Source organism: Mustelus asterias, chromosome 5, assembly GCF_964213995.1.
Source record: "Mustelus asterias chromosome 5, sMusAst1.hap1.1, whole genome shotgun sequence".
In the NCBI taxonomy this organism is placed as follows: domain Eukaryota; kingdom Metazoa; phylum Chordata; class Chondrichthyes; order Carcharhiniformes; family Triakidae; genus Mustelus; species Mustelus asterias.
In genome coordinates this window covers 11275617-11295277 of record NC_135805.1, presented here as the reverse complement: position 1 = coordinate 11295277, position 19661 = coordinate 11275617, and the positions used below count along the sequence as shown (strand labels likewise).

Here is a 19661-nt window from a genome sequence, read left to right as displayed (position 1 = left end):
ATCAGCCATGGTCGAATGGCGGAGCAGACTCGATCGACCAATTGGCCTAATTCTGCTCCTTTTTCTTAAGAACTTATGAACAACACTTCTCTACTTATATACCCCAGTCTCTTTGCAATAAATGCCAACATCCCATTTGGCTTTTTGTTACATTCCTGCACCTGCATACTGACTTTCTACGATTCATTAACATAGATACACAGATCCCTTTGCCCTGATGCATTTTGAATCTGCTTTCCATTTAGGTAATAATTTGCCTTTCTATTTTTGTTTTGCCAAATGGATAACCTCATACTTATCCACATTAAACTCCATCTGTCAAATTTTGGCCCATTCTCCGAGCCTATCTATATCCATCTGTAAAATCTTTATATCCTCTTCACTGCCTGCTTTCCCACCTGTTTTAGTATCATCCTCAAATTTTGCTCTGTTACACTCTGTCTCTGCCTGCAAATCATTTATATGGATTATAAACAGTTGAGGTCCGAGGACTGACCCCTGTGGCATCCTGCTAGTTACATTTTGCCAACTAGAGAAGGACCCATTTATCCCAACCCTCTGTTTTCTGTCAGTCAGCCAATCTTCAATCCAATCCAGTGCTTGACCCCCAATCCCCTGCGATCTCACCTTCCGGATCTTGGTTTGCTTTTGTTAGGGCCTGACTCATCAGTGTCAAAACTTTTCATACAAGAATCATATAATTTATTGGCTTATTTTGCATAAATTCTAAAACTTACAGCACAGAACCAAGTCATTTGGCCGAACTAGTCCATTCCAGTATTAATGCTCCATGTGAGCCTCTTCACTTCAGTAGATAGCGTCCCTACCTCGGAGCCACAAGATCCAGGTTCAAGTCCTACTCCATGACTTGTTGGTCACAGAAGAAGCATTAATGACCTGGCCAAGTATGTTGATAATCAACCTGCCAATCCTTTCAACACTCTTGAGAGATGGTAAGAGCGGGAGAGATTCCTGGTCAGCCATGCTTGATGTGCAATAGTGTTCCTCAAGCCATACCACTTGTTTGTTTCTAGAAGAGAAAGATGCCTAGGGTCCTTTGTGGACTATGGCTAATTATGGACTGAAGGACCTTTCTTAACTTATGGGCAGCATGGTGACATAGTGGTTAGCACTGCTGCATCATGGCGCCAGGGATCCGCGTTCGATTCCTGACTTGGGTAACTGTCTGCGGAGTTTGCACGTTCTCCCCGTGTCTGACTGGGTTTCCTCCGGGTGCTCCAGTTTCCTCCCACAATCCGAAAGACTTGTTGGTTAAGTGCATTGACGATGCTAAATTCTCCCTCGGTTTACCCGAACAGACGCCAGAGTGTGGCGACTAGGGGATTTTCACAGTAACTTCATTCCAGTGTTAATGTAAGCCTACTTGTGACACTAATAAATAAACCTTCCCTATCTCCACACCCTTTGATCATTTTTTCCCGATTTTGTTTATCTAGCTTATTCCCTACTGTGTTTATTTCTCATCTCAGAGGAACAGGTTGAACAATGCTCTGCTTTGTTTGTACTATATGTTAGAGTCACTTCAATTATACTCTTGTGTTCAAGTATAGTATAAACTCAACTTTCTGACTTGGAGCTAAGAGAGTAACTAACAGACAAGCTGATAACTAAGCTTTGTACATAGAATTATAGTCATAGAAATTCTACTCACAAAACAAATTGTGCAAAACACATTTCTTGTTTAAATGGCAAGAGATTTGATTTATTATTGTCACGTATTAACATGCAGTGAAAAGTATTGTTTCTTGTGCGCTATACAGACAAAACATACTGTTCATAGAGAAGGAAACGAGAGAGTGCAGAATATAGTGTTACAGTCATAGCTAGGGGGTGGAGAAAGATCAACTTAATGCAAGGTAAGTCCATTCAAAAGTCTGACAGCAGCAGGGAAGAAGCTGTTTTTGAGTCGGTTGATATGTGACCTCAGACTTTTGTATCTTTTTCCTGAAGGAAGAAGGTGGAAGAGAGAATGTCCGGGGTACGTGGGGTCCTTAATTATGCTGGCTGCTTTGCCGAGGCAGCGGGAAGTGTAGACAGAGTCAATGGATGGAAGGCTGGTTTGTGTGATGGATTGGGCTACATTCACGACCTTTCGTAGTTTCTTGCAATCTTGGGCAGAGCAGAAGCCATACCAAGCTGTGATACAACCAGAAAGAATGCTTTCTATGGGTGCATCTGTAAAAGTTGGTGAGAGTCGTAGCTGACATGCCAAATTTCCTTCGTCTCCTGAGAAAGTAGAGGCGTTGGTGGGCTTTCTTAACTATAGTGTCAGCGTGGGGGGACCAGGACAGGTTGTTGGTGATCTCGACACCTAAACACTTGAAGCTCCCAACCCTTTCTACTTCATCCCCATTGATGTAGACAGGGGCATGTTCTCCTTTACGCTTCCTGAAGTCGATGACAATCTCCTTCATTTTGTTGACATTGTGGGAGAGATTATTGTTGCCGCACCAGTTCACCAGATTTGCTATCTCATTCCTGTACTCTGTCTCATCATTGTTTGAGATCCGACCCACTACGGTGGGTGTCGTCAGCAAACTTGAAAATCGAATTGGAGGGGAATTTGGCCACACAGTCATAGGTATACAAGGAGTATAGTAGGTGGCTGGGAACACAGCCTTGTGGGGCACCGGTGTTGAGGATGATCGTGGGGGAGGTGTTGTTGCCCATCCTTACTGATTGTGGTCTGTGCGTTCGGAAGGTCAGGATCCAATCGCAGAGGGAGTTGCCGAGGCCCAGGCCACGGAGTTTGGAGATGAGTTTCGTAGGAATAATAGTGTTGAAGGCTGAGCAGTAATCAATAGATAGGAGTCTGACATAGGTGTCTTTGAACAAAGAACAAAGAAAATTACAGCACAGGAACTGGCCCTTCAACCCTCCAAGCCTGCACCGACCATTCTGCCCAACTGAACTAAAGCTCCCTACCCTTCCGGAAAGAACGTCTATGTGTTCCAGGGTTGAGTGCAGGGCCAGGGAGATGGCGTCTGCTGTGGACCTGTTGTGGTGATAGGCAAACTGTAGTGGATCCAGGTAGTCCGGGAGGCTGGAATTGATTCGTGCCATGACTAGCCTTTCGAAGCATTTCGTAATGTCAGACCCATCGGCTGATAGTCATTAAGGCATGCTGCTTGGTTTTTCTTAGATACCGGGATGATGGTCGTCTTCATTGTATATCGTCGAGATATAAACAAGGTATGATTTCAGTTTTTTAATTTCATAATGTAATGAAATCATTTGAGGAACACTTCTACCCTGCTAGGAAATGGGCTTGTGTAATCAAAGGGGAAAAATTATATGAATAAAGAATTTCCTTGGCATTCATGAAACTGATGCGTTACACTTATGGTGAAAATTCAACAGGTAGTAGGACCAGAGACTTGAAAATCAGTATGAGAGGATTTGGAGAAATATTTTTCTCCAAATCCTACTACTATTGTTTTTCACTACTGATTTTCAAAATAAACTAAGCTCCCTATATCAATTGTAATATTTTCTATTTTTTCCCCCATGTGCCCTCTCTCCTCTGAAGGTATGCTGGCAAATGATTCAATGGATAGTTGCAGCCCTTTGGTACCCTACCTCAGCAGCTAACCTTTGTAACTTATATTCAACACTGTTTGGAGAGCTTCAGACTTATTTGACCCAGCTCTGCCCTCATTTGTTATTCATACTTGTATACTTACAAAGGTTAAAGTGTGAAGCTTACTTAATTTACCCAATCCAATTGTGATAGTGATGCAAGTTTAGTACATTTCCTACCCTGGTTAAGATCAGCTAACTTACCTTGCTCATGTTGGTCTATATTATCTTTTGATCCATATGGTTTACTGCTATATAAAAGATGATGCCTTTATCCATTAAACCATTGGAGACCTGGAATGGAAAATTCAATTCATTATCCATACAATCAATCCCTACCAGTGCAAAAGGAGGCCATTCGGCCCATCCAGTCTGCACATACTCTCTGACAAATTACAGTTATCCCCGTAACACCACACATTTACAATGGCTACTCCATCTAACCTATCTTGGGAAACTAAAGGGCAATTTAGCAAGACCAATCCACCTAACCTGCACATCTTTGGACTGTGGGAGGAAACCAGAACACCCGGAGGAAACTCATGCAGACGGGGAATAGGTGTAAAATTTACAGTGACCAAGGTCGGAATTGAACCTGGGTCCTTGGTGTTGTGAGGCAGCAGTGCTAACCACTGTGCCACCTTAATGAACTATCATGTGCTCATATTTTCTCATTGTTTTCTCTCGTACAACTTCCCTCCTGTTATTTTACCTATTTCTTCTCCTCTTATCTAGGTAATTATCTTGGGATGACCATTTCCATCATTAATGAATTACAAATGACAGAGGAAAGAAATGGTTTGTCCAATACATTATCATTGGATATTATCTGCCAGAACAGTTTCAAGACCATCCACCTCAGCCAGTGGACCCTGACATTATGATAGTAGACTGTCAGGACATGAGCATCATTAGCAGGAGAACGTCATTTCCCTTGTTTTACTCAAAATAACTCAAGATAGTGGATAAATGTTAAAGGAGAAAACAATTACAGGGATTCGGGGAAAGAACTGGTGAGCAGGATTGCTCTTTGAAAGAGCTAAACGGCCACCTCCTCTGCTGCACTTTTCAAAGATACTATTCTGAAGCTGTATCATAATTCCAGAATCATTGGCAAGCAAGGGCAACAGTGGGTCCCTGATGAAGCAGCTAAACGTGATTGAGCCATTGGACAGTTTGACTTCAGTTTTGTTCCTTTCTGTTATAGTGATGAGGGCGATTACTTTTTTTGGTCTGGTATTCCTCTTGTGTGTGAGTTTAGAACTAAAGGGCATAATTTTAGAATTGGGGTCACCCAATTGGACAGAGAGGAGGAGAAATTTTTCTCTCAGTTTTGCAACTTTGGAACTCTGTCTCAGAAGGCAGTGGAGGTGGAGTCGTTGAATATTTTAAAGGCAGAGGTAGATAGATTATTGTTAGGCAAGCGAATCAAAGGTTATTGGGGGTAGATGGGAATGTAGAACTTGAAACACAAACAGATCAGCCATGATATTATCGCTGGTAGAACAAGCTTGACAGGCCTACTTCTGCTCCTATTTCGTATGTTTGTATTCAACTCTTGCATCAAAACCTGGATTAAGGCATTTACCTATTAGTCAAGAATTAGTTGGGCGAGGTTTATGCTGTTTATTCTTGTATTCAGGACATATTTGGAGAGACTTCCAAATTTTTAGATTGTGCCTGTGTCACATTTGCACTGGAACTGCTTAGTTGGGGAGCAGCTTGCTGTGGTGCACATTTCTACAGCACTATAACAGGGATGTTATGGTTCACAGCCTTTACTATGTCCAATGCGCTTTGCTACTTCGTAGTGGCCCATGGAACGAACACAATTGATCATACATAGGATATAGGAACGATAAACCTTGACTCCATTGCCAAAAAACATCGGTCTAATTCTGTCTTGAATAAATTTAAAGTCCCAGCCTCCTTTACTTTCTGGGAAAGAGAATTCCACACACAAATAACCCTTTGGGAGAAAAGGTTTCTTCTTACATCTCTATCTTGAAAGGGAAACCTCTTATTTCTAAACGATGTCTTCTAGTTTTACTCTCCGTCACAAAGGAAACAACCTTTATGTATTCACCTCATCAAGTCACCTCAGAATCTTACATGTTTCAATAAGATCATCTTTCACTTTTCTAAACTCCAGTGGATATAGGCCAAATCTGTTCAAGCTTTTTTCATTAGACAATCTCGCCATACCAGGAACGAGTCCAATGAACCTTCACTGAACTGCTTTGAAAGCAATTGTATCTTTTAAAATAAAGAAGCCAAGACTGCACAAGGTACTTCAACAAGGCCCTGAACAGATGGAGTAAAACTTCCTTTTTTATATTCCATTCCACTTGCAATAAACACCAATATTCCATTTGCCTTCCTAATCACTTGCTGTACCTGCTGTAACATCACCAAAGACGTTATGTTGTGCTGGGATCCTGTAGCTGGGGGGTTTCAGCATTACTTCAACATGGAATCATAGAATCATAGAAACCCTACAGTACAGAAAGAGGCCATTCAGCCCATCGAGTCTGCACCGACCACAATCCCACCCAGGCCCTACCTCCGTATCCCTACATATTTACCCACTAATCCCTCTAACCTACACATCTCAGGACACTAAGGGGCAATTTTAGCATAGCCAATCAACCTAACCCGCACATCTTTGGACTGTGGGAGGAAACCGGAGCACCCGGCGGAAACCCACGCAGACATGGGAATTCAGGTAAACAGCACAATGACTATATATTTATTGTCGCAAAGGCTGTTTCAAACAAGCGAGATATTTCAAAATAGTGAGGACATAAAACAAAATAAAAAACTTTGTTGAGCACTAGCTTTATATTGATTTAAGCAAAATGGGTAAGAAGGCCAATCCATGGCTCACAAAGGAAATTAGAGATAGTATCCGATCCAAAGAAGAAGCATACAGATTGGCCAAGAAAAATAATAGGTTTGAGGATTAGGAGCAGGTTAGAATTCAGCAAAGAAGGACCATGGGATTGATTAAGAAGGGGAAAATCCAGTACGAAAGTAAGCTTGCAGGGAACATAAAGACTGCCACTATGAGTTTCTATAGATATGTGAAGTGAAAGAGGTCCCCTACAGACGGGGGAATGTATGATAGGAGACAAAGAAATGGTTGAGCAACTGAATGTATACTTCGGTTCGGTCTTCAAAAGAGGACACAAATCAGATACCAGAAATGTTGGAGAATGCAAGATTTAGTGAGAGGGAAGAATTGAGGGACATCAATATTAGTAGAAAATGGTGCTGGGAAAATCGATGGGATTGAAAGTGGATAAATCCCCAGGGCTTGATAATCTACAGTCCAGAACATTTAAGGAAGTGGCTCTAGAAATGGCGGATGCATTGGTGGTCATCTTCCAGGATTCTATAGACTCTGGAACAGTCCCTGCAGATTGGAGGGTAGCTAAAGTCACTCCAATATTCAAAAAGAGAGGTAGAGAGCAAACAGGGAATTGTAGACCAGTAAGCCTAACATCGGTAGTGGGGAAAATTCTCAAATCCATTATCAAGGACTTTATAGCAGAGCATTTAGAAACCTGCGGCAGGATTAGACAGAGTCAGCATGGACTTATGCAGGGGAAATCATGCTTGACAAATCTGTTGGAATTCTTTGAAGATGTAACTAGTAGAGTTGGCAAGGGGGAGCCAGCCGATATGATTTTTAAAAATTCATTTGTGGGATATGGCGGTCGCTGGCTGGCCAGCATTTATTGCCTATCCCTAGTTGCCCTTGAGAAGGTGGTGGTGAGCTGCCTTCTTGAATCGCTGCAGTCCATGTTCTGTGGGTTGACCCACAATGCCATTCGGGAGGGAATTCCAGGATTTTGACCTAGCAACGGCTAAGGAACGACGATACATTTCCAAATCAGGATGGTGAGTGGCTTGGAGGGGAACTTGCTGGTGGTGGTGTTCCCGTGTATCTGCTGCCCTTGTCCTTCTAGATGGAAGTGGTTGTGGGTTTGGAAGGTGCTGTCTAAGGATCTTTAGTGAATTGCTGCAGTGCATCTTGTAGATAGTACACACTGCTGCTACTGAGCATCAGTGGTGGAGGGATTGAATGTTTGTAGATGTGGTGCCAATCAAGTGGGCTGCTTTGTCCTGGATGGTGTCAAGCTTCTTGAGTGTTGTTGGAGCTGCACCTATCGAGGCAAGTAGGGAGTATTCCATCACACTCCTGACTTGTGCCTTGTAGACAGGCTTTGGGGAGTCAGGAGGTGAGTTACTCGCCTCAGTATTCCTAGCTTCTGACCTGCTGTTGCAGCCACTGTGTTTATGTGGTGAATCCAGTTGTGTTTCTGGTCAATGGTAATCCCAAGGATGTTGACAGTGGGGGATTCAGTGATGGTTGCACCATCTCTTATTGTTTCTTATTGGTGATGGTCATTGCCTGACATTTGTGTGGCGCGATTGTTACCTGCCACTTGTCAGCCTAAGCCTGGATATTGTCCAGATCTTGTTGCATTTGAACACGGACTCCTTCAGTATCTGAGGAGTCGCGGATGGTGCTGAACATTGTGCAATCATCGGCGAACATCTCCACTTCTGACCTTATGATGGAGGGAAGGTCATTGATGAAGCAGCTGAAGATTGTTGGGCCTAGGACACTCCCCTGAGGGACTCCTGCAGAGATGTCCTGGAGCTGAGATGACTGACCCTCCATAACCACAACCATCTTCCAATGTACCAGGTATGACTCCAACCAGTGGAGAGTTTGCCCCCTGATACCCATTGATTCCAGTTTTGCTAGGGCTCCTTGATGCCACACTTGGTCAAATGCGGCCTTAATGGCAAGGGCTGTCACTCTCACCTCACCTCTGGAATTCAGCTCTTTTGTCCATGTTTGAACCAAGGCTGTAATGAGGTCAGGAGCTGAGTGACCCTGGCGAAACTCAAACTGGGCATCACTGAGCAGGCTAATGCTGAGCAGGTGCTGCTTGATAGCACTGTTAATGACCTCTTTCATCACTTTACTGATGATCGAGAGTAGACTGGGTGGTAATTGGCCGGGTTGGATTTCTCCTGCTTTTTTGTACAGGATGTACGTGGGCAATTTTCCACTTTGTTGGATAGATACCAGTGATGTAACTGTCCTGGAAGAGCTTGGCTAAGGGAGTGGCAATTTCTGGAGCACAAGTCTTCAGCACTATTGCCGGAATGTTATCAGGGCCCATTGCCTTTGCAGTATCCAGTGCCTCCAGCCGTTTCTTGATATCACAGGGGGTGAATCGAATTGGCTGGAGACTGGCATCTGAGATGCTGGGGGTGACTGCAGGAGGCCGAGATGGATCATCCACTCAGCACTCCTGGCTGAAGATTGCTGCGAATACTTCAGATTTATCTTTTGCACTGATGTGCTAGACTCCTCCATCTTTGAGGTTGGGGGTTTGTGGAGCCGCCTCCTCCAGTGAGTTGTTTAATTGTCCACCACCAGTCTCGACTGGTTGTGGAAGGACTGCAGAGCTTAGATCTGACCCGTTGGTTGTGGGATCGCTTAGCTCCGTCTATCACTTGCTGTTTTTGGCATTTGGCATGCAAGTAGTCCTGTTTTGTAGCTTCACCAGGTTGATACCTCATTTTTAGATATGCCTAGTGCTGCTCCTGGCATGCCCTCCTGCACTCTTCATTGAACTAGGATTGATCCCCTGGCTTGATGGTAATGGTTGAGTGGGGGATATGCCGGGCCGTGAGGTTGCAGATTATGCTGGAGTACAATTCCGCTGCTGTTGATGGCCCACAGCGCACATGGATGCCCAGTCTTGCGTTGCTAGATCGGTTCGAAGTCTGTCCCATTTAGGACGGTGATAGTGCCACACAATACGATGGAGGTTATTTTCAATGTGAAGATGGGACTTCGTCTCCATAGGGACTGTGTGGTGGTCACTCTTACCGATACTGCCATGGACAGATGCATCTGCAGCCGGCAGGTTGGTAAGGATGAGGTCAAGTATGTTATTCCCTCTTGTTGGTTCCTTCACCACCTGCTGCAGACCCAGTCTAGCAGTTATATCCTTTAGGACCCGACCAGCTCGATCAGTAATGCTGCTGCTGAGCCACTCTTGGTGGTGGACATTGAAATCCCCCACCCAGAGTACATTTTGTGTCCTTGTCACCCTCAGTGCTTCCTCCAAGAATTGTTTAACATGGAGGAATACTGGTTCATCAGTTGAAGGAGGACGGTACGTGGTAACCAATAAGAGGTTTCCTTGCCCATGTTTCACCTGAAGCCATGAGACTTCATGGGGTGCAGAGTCAATGTTAAGGACTCCCAGGGCAATTCCCTCCTGACTGTATACCATTGTGCCACCACCTCTGCTGGGTCTGTCCTGCCAGTAGGACAGGATATATCCAGGGTTGGTAATGGTGGTGTCTGGGGTGTTATCTGTAAGGTATGATTGCGTAAGAATGACTATGTCAGGCTGTTGCTTGACTAGTCTGTGAGATGCTCTCCCAATTTTGGCACTAGCCCCCAGATGTTAGTAAGGAGGACCTTTGCAGGGTCAACAGGGCTGTTTGTTTTGTCGTTGTCTTTTCTGGTGCCTAGGTCGATGTCAGGTGGTCCGTCCGGTTTCATTTCTTTGTTGAGACTTTGTAGCAATTGTTACAACTGAGTGGCTTCCTAGACCATTTCAGAGGGCAGTTGAGTCAGCCACATTGCTGTGGTTCAAGAGTCACATGTAGGCCAGACCTGGTAAGGACAGCAGATTTCCTTCCCTAAAGGACATTAGTGAACCAGATGGGTTTTTCTGACAATCGGCAATGGTTTCATGGTCATCAGTAGACTCATAATTCCAAATATTTTTTATTGAATTCAAATTCCACCATCTGCTGTGGCGGGATTTGAACCCGGGTCCCCAGCACGTTGTCTGGGTTTCTGGATTAATAGTCAAGTGATAATACCACTCGGCCATCGCCTCCCCACTCAGAAAGCATTTGACAAAGTCCCGCATAGGAGATTATCATGCAAGATTAAAGCGCATGGGATTGGGGGAAGGACATTGAGATGGATAGAAAACTGGTTGGCAGAGAGGAAACAAAGAGTAGGAATTAATGGGTGCTTCTCAAATTGGCAGGCAGTAACTAGTGGGGTGCCACAGGGATGCAGTGCCGGGACCCCAGCTATTCACAATATATATTAATGTTTTGGATGAGGGAACAAAATGTAACATCTCAAAGTTTTCAGATGATACGAAGTTGGGTGGAGGGTGAACTGTGACGAAGATGCATAGTACCAGACCAAGCTAGAGTCCCAGGCTAGCCACACTGACCCCTGCCAATTATGGCAAGGTCTGAAAGACATAACAAGCTACAAGATGAAGGCATGTAAAATCGCCGGCTCAAATGCACCCCTCCCTGATGAGCTCAATGCATTCTACACCCGTTTTGAGCAAGAGGTCTGCGAGAGCATGCCCTCCACCCAGGAAGCCATGGATGAACCTGTATCTGGGGTCACCATTGCAGGTGTCAGAGCAGCTTTCTTGAAGGTCAACCCACGGAAAGCGACTAGCCCGGATGGGGTATGCGGACGTGCACTCAGATCCTGCATGGATCAGCTGGCGGGGGTATTCACAGACATCTTCAACCTCCCTTTACAACAATCTGAGGTCCCTATCTCCTTCAAGAAGACGGCCATCATCCCGGTACCTAAGAAAAACCAAGCAACGTGCCTTAAAGACTATCAGCCGGTGGCTCTGACATCCATCATTATGAAGTGCTTCGAAAGGCTAGTCATGGCACGAATCAATTCCAGCTTTCTGGACTACCTGGATCCACTACAGTTTGCCTACCACCACAACAGGTCCACAGCAGACGCCATTTCCCTGGCCCTGCACTCAACCCTGGAACACCTAGATAACAAGAACACCTATGTCAGACTCCTATTTATTGACTACAGCTCAGCCTTCAACACTATTATTCCCACAAAACTCATCTCCAAACTCCACGGCCTGGGCCTCGGCACCTCCCTCTGCGACTGGATCCTGAAATTCCTAACTCACAGACCACAATGAGTAAGGATAGGCAACAACGCCTCCTCCACGATCATCCTCAACACCGATCCCCACAAGGCTGTGTTCTCAGCCCCCTACTATACTCCTTATATACCTATGACTGTGTGGCCAAATTCCCCTCCAATTCGATTTTCAAGTTTGCTGATGACACCACCATAGTGGGTCGGATCTCAAACAATGATGAGACAGAGTACAGGAATGAGATAGAGAATCTGGTGAACTGGTGCAGCAACAATAATCTCTCCCTCAATGTCAACAAAACGAAGGAGATTGTCATTGACTTCAGGAAGTGTAAAGGAGAACATGCCCCTGTCTACATCAATGGGGACGAAGTAGAAAGGGTCGAGAGCTTCAAGTGTTTAGGTGTCGAGATCACCAACAACCTGTCCTGGTCCCCCCATGCTGACACTATAGTTAAGAAAGCCCACCAATGCCTCTACTTTCTCAGAAGACTAAGGAAATTTGGCATGTCAGCTACGACTCTCACCAACTTTTACAGATGCACCATAGAAAGCATTCTTTCTGGTTGTATCACAGCTTGGTATGGCTTCTGCTCTGCCCAAGGTCACAAGGAACTACGAAAGGTTGTGAATGTAGTCCAATCCATCACGCAAACCAGCCTCCCATCCACTGACTTTGTCTACACTTCCTGCTGCCTCGGCAAAGCAGCCGGCATAATTAAGGACCCCACACACCCCAGACATTCTCTCTTCCTCCTCCTTCCTTCAGGAGAAAGATGCAAAAGTCTTGAGGCCACGTACCAAGCCTCGAGAACAGCTTCTTTCCTGCTGCTGCCAGACTTTTAATTGGACTTACCTTGCATTAAGTTGATCTTTCTCTATACCCTAGCTATGACTGTAACACTACATTCTGCACTCTCTCGTTTCCTTCTCTGTGAACGGTATGTTTTGTTTGTGTAGCGTGCAGGAAACAATACTTTTCATTGCATGTTAATACATGTGACAATAATAAATGAAATTAAATCAAATCAAAATCCTTCAGCATGATCTGGACCGGTTGGGTGAGTGGGCAAATCAATGGTAGATGCAGTATAATTTGGATAAGTGTGAGGTTATGTACTTGGGAAACAAAAACAAGAAGGTAGATTACTACCTGAATGGCTGTAAATTGGGAGAGGGCAGTGTGCAGCGGGACCTGGGTGTCCTTGTGCACTAGTCGCTGAAGGTAAGCATGCAGGTGCAGCAGGCGGCAAAGAAGGCAGATGGTATGTTAAGCTTCATTGCGAGAGGTTTCGAGTACAGGAGCAGGGATATGTTGTTGCAATTATACAAGGCCTTGGTGAGGCCACACCTAGAATATTGTGTACAGTTTTGTTCTCCTTTTCTGAGGAAGGATGTTCTTGCTCTTGAGGGAGTGCAGCGAAGGTTTACCAGGCTGATTCCGGGGATGGTGGGACTGCTGTAGGAGGAGAGATTGACTAGGTTAGGATTGTTTTCGCTGGAGTTCAGACGAATGAGGGGGGATCTCATAAAGACTTATAAAATTCTAACAGGCCAAAGGGCCTGTTTCCATGCTGTAAACCTCTATGACTAAAATTCTTGCAGGTTAGATGCAGGGAGGATGTTCCCGATGGTGGAGGAATCCAGAATCAGGGGTGACAGTCTGAGGATTCAGGGTAGACCATTTAGGACGGAGATGAGGAGACATTTTTTCACCCAAAGAGTGGTGAGCCTGTGGAATTAATTACCATAGGAAGTAGTTGATGCCAAAACATTGAATGCATTCAAGAGGCGGCTCGATACAGCACTTGGGACAAATGGAATCAAAGGTTATGGGGAGAAAGCAGGATTAGGCTGTTGAGTTGGACGACCAGCCACGATCGTGATGAATGGCAGAGCAGGCTCGAAGGGCCAAATGGCCTCCTCCTGCTCCTATCTTCTACGTTTCTATCTTCCTATACTTTTAACCAGATAGCTAAGCTATTTACCAGTGCAATGAAACACAAACAGAAAAAAAGTCTCTTAGAACCATAACTTTCTGAACACTTACTGTCAGGCCAGGTTCTCAGCCAGTCCTAGTTCATATTCCAATTCAAGGTCACATGCCAAACAAATGGTCTCTCCAGTTGCTTACCAGCCACATTTGTTTTTATTTTTATTCCTGTCCTGCTCACCTGTTCTTCTGGGAAATGTGGTGTATGTGACCTGCTGTGTCGTTCTGGCCGAGAGGAAATGAAACATATGTGCAGGGTGATACCACTCTTCCCCAACTCTGCCCAATGCTGTGTTACATACCTCCCCCCACCCTGCAGCTTAGTCACCTTGGACTGAGCGGCAGCAGAAAAGCAACTGAAGAACATTTCTTCCTTCATCACAAGCAGCAATTGATATATTTTTGTCCAGTACTGCAGAATTATCATCCAGATTGTGAGGATAATCAGACAATTCAAGTCCAAGTGGATTTCTGTCTATTAATAGTAAATGATATCAGTAGCAATGAGTTGGTCTGATATCTCATCAGAGGCAACCGATACGGACTTTTTACTCAGTTTACTCGTGAAGAGGAACAATACTTTAACACATTTCCTGACTCTTCAAGGTCCTGTACATCACTTTGCGACAGAGCAGCATGACCTGAAACCCCATTTTCTGAAGAGGAATCATAATTGGTTTTGTCTGAAATATTATGGTGTAACATAGGATGGATCTGTAACTCCTCAGCCAGTTGATAAACTGCCCAGAGAGTTATTTATGTCCATAGGGCACTGCAATATCCTGTTGCAAAGGCAGCTTCTGTGCTCCCTAGATACTGAACTGGTTACGTTCCTTGATCGTCTGCTGAATCATGGGCTGAGGGGCATTTCAAAGCTGAAGTCAGATTTGCTCTTGTCCATAGAAGAGATCAAGTCCAGGGAGTCTGGGCTGTTGTATGTGGTGTCTTTCAGTTGCTGGCACTCTATAATATTTTCAAACTGCAAGTTGAAAATCTTGGTCACCTCACTGGGTGAAGTCCATACATACTCAAATTCTAGCTTGTTTGTTACTATCAATGTCAGTAAACTTGCTGAGTTGGTTCTCAAAAAGGTTTTGTTGCCAGCTCAACCTTCAGTTCTACCTTGGCCATATCTTTCTCTTCTAACACTTTGGACTGTTTTTCCTTTAATCCCACAATAAGCTCCATTGCCTGGGATGGAACATTTAAATTATAAAGAGAGATTGGATAAGCTTGGGTTGTTTTCTCTGGAGCAGCGAAGACTGAGGGGTGATCTGATTGAGGTGTTCAAGATTTTGAGGGGCATGGACAGGGTGGATAGGGAGCAGCTATTCCCCTTAGTTATGACAGGACACAAGTTAAAAGTGAGGTATGGGAGGTTTAGGGGGGATTTGAGAAAAAACCTTTTTACTCAGAGGCTGGTGACGGTCTGGAATGCACTGCCTGAGAGGGTGGTGGAGGCGGGATGCCTCATATCCTTCAAAAAGTACCTGGATGAGTACTTGGCATGCCATAACATTCAAGGCTTTGGGCCAAGTGCTGGCAAGTGGGATTAGGTGGGCAGGTCAGGGCATTTCATACATCGGTGCAGACTTGATGGGCCGAAGGGCCTCTTCTGCACTGTAGTAATCTGTGATTCTGTGACTCTCAACAGTCCTCCAAGGGCAATAAGGGATGGGCAATAACTGCTGGCCAGCCAGCGTCGCCCGTGTCCAACGAATGAATTTAAAAAATCAAACCCTGATTGATATCGTCCAATCAGGTGCTGCCACACCGATCTCTGGGGAGTCGCTGAGCAGAAACTGATAGCCAAGTTCCGCACACATGAGGACGGCCTAAACCGGGATGTTGGATTTATGTCACATTATCAGTAACCCCCCACAGCTTGCCCCCTGGTCTTGCAGAATCTCACTAGCTGTTCTGTCTGGAGACAATACACATCTCTTTAACCTGTGTTTAATGCTCCCTCCACCCACATTGCCTGTACCTTTAAGACCTGGCTGGCTGTAGGGATTCACATTCTAATCAGTATTCTGTAACTTGATTTTTTGTGTCTCTGTGCACTGTTTGAGAGCACATTTCCACTCCATCGGACAAAGGACAGCGCTCCGAAAGCTTATGGTATTTGCTACCAAATAAACCTGTTGGACTTTAACCTGGTGTTGTGAGACTTCTTACTGTGTGTACCCAACTGTCATGCCTGTAGGTGCTGGAGGCACGTAGGTCACATAACTCCCTCCCAGATAAGGGGTTAAGGCTCTCCTTTGTCTGGTAAACAAGTATGTTTGACTAGAGAGTGTCCATTGTCTTCACAATGGCCTATTTCCTGTATACTCTGTCGTCTCGAGCTGCAGCCTGGTTATCTCTGACATTTAAGGCTGCAGCCTGACTGTTTCTGTATTGGGCCAACTGTTCCAGTATGCTTTGTAGATCGTCATTTTAGGTAGCCCGTTTGGCCACAGGAAGGCATTTACCCCACCTTTCTAGGGGAATTAAGGATGGGCAATAAATGCTGGCCTAGCCAGCGACACCCACATTCTGGAAAAGTATATAAGAAAACCATTGAATGCAAGTTGTTTTTTTATTCATGGGACATGGGCGTCGCTGGCTCGGCCAGGATTTATTGCCCATCCCTAGCTGCCCTTGAACCGAGTGTCTTGCTAGGCCATTTCAGAGGACAGTTGAGAGTCAACCACACTGCTGTGACTCTGGAGTCACATGTAGGCAAAACCAGGTAAGGATGGCAGATTTCCTTCCCTAAAGTGAACCAGATGGGTTTTTCCGACAATTGACAATGGTTTCATGGTCATCAGTAGATTCTTAATTCCAGATATTTTTATTGAATTCACAATTCCACTAGCTGCCATGGCAGGATTCGAACCCGGGTACCCAGAACATTAGCTGAGTTTCTGGACTAATAGTTTAATGATAGTACCACTAGGCCATCGCCTTCCCTGTTGTACGAGAGGGGAAAGGACAATGTATGACCCACTGTACCACCCAATCCTCAAGGCGAAACAGCATTTTATAATCAGAAATTAGAACAGAAAACGCAAAAAATACTCAGCCAGTCTGACAGCATCTGTGGAGGGTGAAACAGAGTTAACGTTTCACATTGATGCCCTTTCATCAGGACTTACTTTTGATATTTTGTAACTATTTGCTTTCAGAAATCAAAGGACATGGTGTAATTCAATTTTGGTTCCTTTCAAGAAAATGTTCTAAGGAAAGAAGTTGTTTCATTAATGCCTTCCACCTCCCTGGTTTCTAGCTTGTAGTTAGCTACGCCTTCTGTGAACTAAACCAAGATGCGTAATTTGCTATATTGGATTAATGTTTGAAAAACTATGTTCTACCACTTCATGATACTGGCTGGAATTTTACCGCCTCCCCCACCACGGGAATTGGAGTGGGTGAGAGGTGGTCAATGGGAAGGTCCATTGACCTCGGGTGGAATTTTACGGTTTCGGGATGAGCAAGGCCGTAAAATCCCGCCCACTGTCTACTGAAAATGTGCTACCATTATTACTTGTGTTTCAATATAAAACTTTATTCATGCTTTTCCAAAGGTTATTTTGATTTAATTATATTTTCTATTTTAGGGGTTTCCATGGATCAACTACTGAGGAGATCATAATGCAGGAGATTGAGAGACTATCAGAGTTCCTGGATTCCACAGATGCCTATTTGAGGGATACCTATATTGTGACCACATATGAAAATCCTTCTCATCGAATAAATGAAATTTGGTTCATTCATCATTCTCAATGGTGGTGTTTGGTCTCAATCAATGCAAATATATGCACAAGTCATTTATATGTGTAAAATTAGTTGTAAGATTTTCAACAGTTTGTACGAAGCTTAGCTGTGATGTATGTCTTTTGATACTTTGCCTCTTGGCATTCTGCATTTCTACCTTTGAGAATTAAGGAACCTTCTTTTCTTCCCTTTTTCTTTTCGTAACTTACAGGTCTCCCTCATATTTCAGATTTGCTTTTGTTCTATAATGGGTTGGCTGAGAGAGTGGGTAGACAATCCAGGTCCACTTGAGTGCAAATAACCTAGAGTGACTCATGAAAGATTGAACTATGGCCAGCTATGGAAGGAAAAGATCAGTATTTTCCCTTGGAATTCAACTGATAGAGGTTTTGTTGCCTATTTAATGTCAGCAATGCACATGGTCTTCCTGTGGTTGGTGCATTTTAACAACTTACTTTTATAAAATATCTTTGTATTAAAACACCTCAAGATGCTTCACAGAAATGCAATACAATTTTACATGGGTGACCAAAATCTTAGTGAAAGAAATTGGAGCATTGTCAAGGAGGAGAGGTAGAAGTATTTAGGGGGAAAAAAAGGTCAGCGTTTATATGACTGAAGGAAATGGGAATGCACAAGAGGCCTGAATCAATGACATGAAGATCGATAGAAAAGTAACTTGTCATGAGGACGTAAAGAATCTACAAAGGGATATAGATTGGTTAAGTGAGTGGGCAAAAAATTGCCAGATAGAGTGTAATGTGGGAAAACACAAACTTGTCCACTTTGGCGGTAAGAATAAAAAAGCTATTTAAATGGAAAGAGATAACAAAACTCGGTTATACAAACCGATCTGGGTGCCCTGATACTTTTTTTTCCACTGGATGTGGTAATTCAGCATTTTAATTTTCCAGCCCTAATTGCTGTTGAGAAGGTGTTGCTGCCTTCTTGAACCACAGTAAGAAGTTTAACAACACCAGGTTAAAGTCCAACAGGTTTATTTGGTAGCAAAAGCCACACAAGCTTTCGGAGCTCTTAGCTTTCTTTCACTAAGATTTTGGTCACCCATGTAAAATTGTATTGCATTTCTGTGAAGCATCTTGAGGTGTTTTAATACAAAGATATTTTATAAAAGTAAGTTGTTGTTAAAATGCACCAACCACAGGAAGACCATGTGCATTGCTGACATTAAATAGGCAACAAAACCTCTATCAGTTGAATTCCAAGGGAAAACACTGATCTTTTCCTTCCATAGCTGGCCATAGGGGCTAAGAGCTCCGAAAGCTTGTGTGGCTTTTGCTACCAAATAAACCTGTTGGACTTTAACCTGGTGTTGTTAAACTTCTTACTGTGTTTACCCCAGTCCAACGCCGGCATCTCCACTTCTTGAACCACAACAGTCCATGTGGTGTAAGTACACCCACTGGTTTCAGATAAAGCTCGGCACAACATCGTGGGCCGAAGGGCCTGTTCTGTGCTGTACTGTTCTATGTTCTACTGTTCAGGAGGGATTTCAACCCAGCAACATGAATCACAACAAGTTTGTCTGCAAATATAGCAAGTGATTAGGAAGGCAAATGGTATGATTTTTTTTATTTTAAGAGGAGTGGAATATAAAAGTTTTAGTGCAAGGCTTTGGTGAGATCACATCTGGAGTACGGTTTTGATCTCTATTTAAAAATAAGGATATAATTGCATTACAGGCAGTTCAGAGAAAGTTCCCTTGAATCATTCCTGGGCTGGGAGGGGTTATCTTATGAAGAAAGGTTGGGCCTATACCCGTTGGAATTCAGAAGAATGAGAGATGATCTTATTGAAACACAAGTCCCGAAGAGACTTGACAGGCTGAATATTAGCAGGATATTTCCTCTTATGGGAAAACTAGAACTAATGGGCATAGTTTTAAGAAAAAGACTAGGAGAATTTTTTTCTGAGGGCTATTAGTCTGTGAATTTCTCTTTCCCAGAAAGCAGTGGATATTGGTCATTGAATCTACTCAAGATTTAGTTTGGTAGATCTTTGATGAACAAGGCAGTCAAAAGTTATGGGAGGGCAATCAGGAAAGTGAAGTTGAGACCACAACTTGATCAGCCATGATCTTATCAAATGGCAGAGCTGGCTTGAAGAGCTGAATGGCTTCCTCCTGAAGGAGTGCAGGGTTCTTGGATATCTGTTACAGGGATGGGAAGGGGCAAAGTGAAGGGGCAACATGGTGGCACAGTGATTAGTGCTGCTGTCTCACAGCACCAAGGACCCGGGTTCAATTCCCGGCTTAGGTTACTGTCTGTGGAGTCTGCATGTTCTCCCCATGTC

At 44.1% G+C, this 19661-nt stretch overlaps 1 pseudogene; it reads left to right on the top strand.

Annotated features, from left to right (window-relative positions):
- The window catches only part of LOC144493946 (heme-binding protein 1-like), a 61517-nt pseudogene extending 43734 nt beyond the window's left edge, over positions 1-17783 (top strand).
- The last annotated feature ends 1878 nt before the right edge of the window (positions 17784-19661 follow it).